Source organism: Diplotaxodon limnothrissa, linkage group LG15 (genome assembly GCF_057381915.1).
Source record: "Diplotaxodon limnothrissa isolate DT_005_m linkage group LG15, D_limnothrissa_male_GT1.1, whole genome shotgun sequence".
Classification (NCBI taxonomy): Eukaryota; Metazoa; Chordata; class Actinopteri; order Cichliformes; family Cichlidae; genus Diplotaxodon; species Diplotaxodon limnothrissa.
In genome coordinates, this window is record NC_140610.1 from 45,196,336 (window position 1) to 45,198,835 (window position 2,500).

The following is a 2,500-nucleotide window of genomic DNA, read 5'->3' on the forward strand; positions in this document are numbered from 1 at the left end:
TCTGATGCAAGATTTGAATTACCACTGCAAAGCCCCTGTTATCTCCTCAAGTACACAGTCACAGTTCAATACAAAATAGCTGCATGTTTCACTCCATTCTTTAAAATACTTGCTCCCCTACGCTGGGATTTCAGCTCTTATTTTGAGACAGCTGGTGGGTTTTAAAAGTCAGTGTGAATCTCTCTGTCTTACTGATCACATTAATCTGGAGGGATTTATGAGACAGCTCAGGGTGCGCCTGCATTCATGAACCTGCACCAATGTACCTGCACAGGCCAAAACACACGAGGATGCTGAGAGAAATTCTAAATGACAACTGAAACCCCAGAGAGCCGATAATGTCACCATTAGTAACATTTCTCAGTATAACCATCAGCAAAAGCTGGAAGCTATTCACTCAACTGCCTTTCAACAGGACACCAGACAACACATCCAGTCTATTTAGAATGCAAATCACTGCTGCTCCACAATTTACATAATCCCATAATGTGGGAAATGTTCCTCAGTCTGAGACCTAAACTTCCCATCTGGAGGTGTTCAGGCCCGGGAGCTGGTAGATGTAAAGACACATGCAGCTTTGCAACTTTCTCTGACAAACAGATCAAACTAAGGAGAATAGTTCACACCCTGGAAAGTGCTGCACATTACCTTTGGCCACCAAGGTCACAAAATATGGAGTTCTGAATTTGGCCAAAGAAGCACACAAAAAAAGATAAAACATGGCCGTTTCCATATAAACAGAAAATCATGGGGCCCAGCTTGTCTACAGCCTGACTCTATTCAAAATACAAGAGACATTGATGCACTTCGTTTTATTCCAAAATCATAAATAACCCAGGCTGCTGGTTATAAATGGTGTTGGTACCCAGTCATATGCAAAGTGTTCAGACCAAGGGACACATTTCAAGAACTGTAAATTCAGGTCAAAGTAATGAGAAATATCTCAAAATAACTAATTTGTTTTTTATATAAATAAATAAATGTATATAAACAGGTGACCGTAACTGTACATGACTCCCCTGCAGTACCGTCACGGCCCACCAGGGGCCCACACTATAGCACACATTATATCCTGATATAATATGATTGAAAAAAACCCCTTTAAGTTAGGCATATGTGTGCTTGTCAGCTACACATTTAAACACTGCTGCTCCTCCCAGCTGACCAAAGGAATCCCAGCCAGTTAAACGTATATTAATATACAACTGAAGTTCCAACGCCAGCAGCCCTGACAGGCTTCTTCGTCCCCCTCCTCTCTTTCTCTCTGTGGATGGAAACTGAAACCGACTGAGCGAGTAAACGATGACACCTGTGCTAACCCTTAGATAAGCATGCAACCAGTGATGTGCAGCCACACTTTGCTCAGGGTGTGGCTACGAGCATTAGCAAGGAGGGCTGTGAATTTCATTTGTAAAACCAAGGAAAGCCATAAAGTGTCGAGATGACATGAGCATTTAGTCTGACTGGTATCCCCGTGGGCAGTTTCTTCTGCTGCTCTCTGCTAGCTTTAGCTTAGCTTATCTGTGCTGTTTGTGCCTCTGAGTATTTGCAGTTACCTGACAGGTGACGCAGCGTGCTGCCTGCCCAAGACGTTTGTGCTTCAGTGTTGGTGAGTGAAATTACAGCAAGTCCTTTACTCAGCACCAGTTAGCATGTTTGTTTGCACCCATACTGTTTATGAGCGTAGTTTGCTGGTGTTCATTTATAAGTCGATGCTCCAGCCTTTCATCGACTGTAGCCGCATGTCACAGGGCTGCGGGCATCTTTTATATACAGTCTATGGTCACGAGCTGATGGCATTATTTAAAATAAAGATGCATTATAAAGATGGTAATAAACATACTGACAGTTCTCTGCACAGCCCTGCTGTCTTTGCTGCTACACAAAAGCATTTGCAGTAAAACACCAGGAACCTTCATCTTTTATCAGAGGCTGAAGCTGCTTTAGTGGTGGACACTTGAATCTTCCCCACATCAAGGACTTCATTTAAACTGATCTGACTTCACTTAGCTCTAAATCTGAAACTCCTCACTGTGATGTCTTTCAGGGCTCAAGCCTCAGTTCAGTATTTGCTCTTGTGGCTGCTTTCGTTGTCCCTCAGTTCCTGAAGCAGGTCCATGAAAGGCATATTGATGTGCTGCTCTCCTGCTTGTGGCTGTTTCCTCCGACTCCATTTGACCTCCTCTCGGCACAGCCAGACTTTATCAGCGGCGGCCGTCATAATGATTTGAATGCTTTGTTCATGCCTTGTGTAACTTGAGGTGACATTACAATTTCCAGTAAGACTGCAGTTATTAAAATATAGTACAGCAGATTTCATTAAAGCTTCTCTGGCCCTGAATGTCGCCTGCTGCACTAATCATTTTTCTGCCACAGCTCACTGTAGCCTGCAGAGCTTTGGCGATGGCTCTAGTTTAAAGTCTCCTAGCTGGCCCAAATGCCTTTATTCTAACTGGCTAACTGGGAAAAGGCACGGTCAGGATACTGTTTCTTGACTTTT

General features: G+C 43.5%; 1 protein-coding gene across 1 annotated transcript in view; it reads right to left on the reverse strand.

The window, feature by feature from the left end:
* Positions 1-2,500, reverse strand: part of LOC146618145 (cadherin-2-like) — a 116,399-nt gene that overhangs the window by 16,696 nt on the left and 97,203 nt on the right. The gene's annotated exons all lie outside the window — the stretch shown is intronic.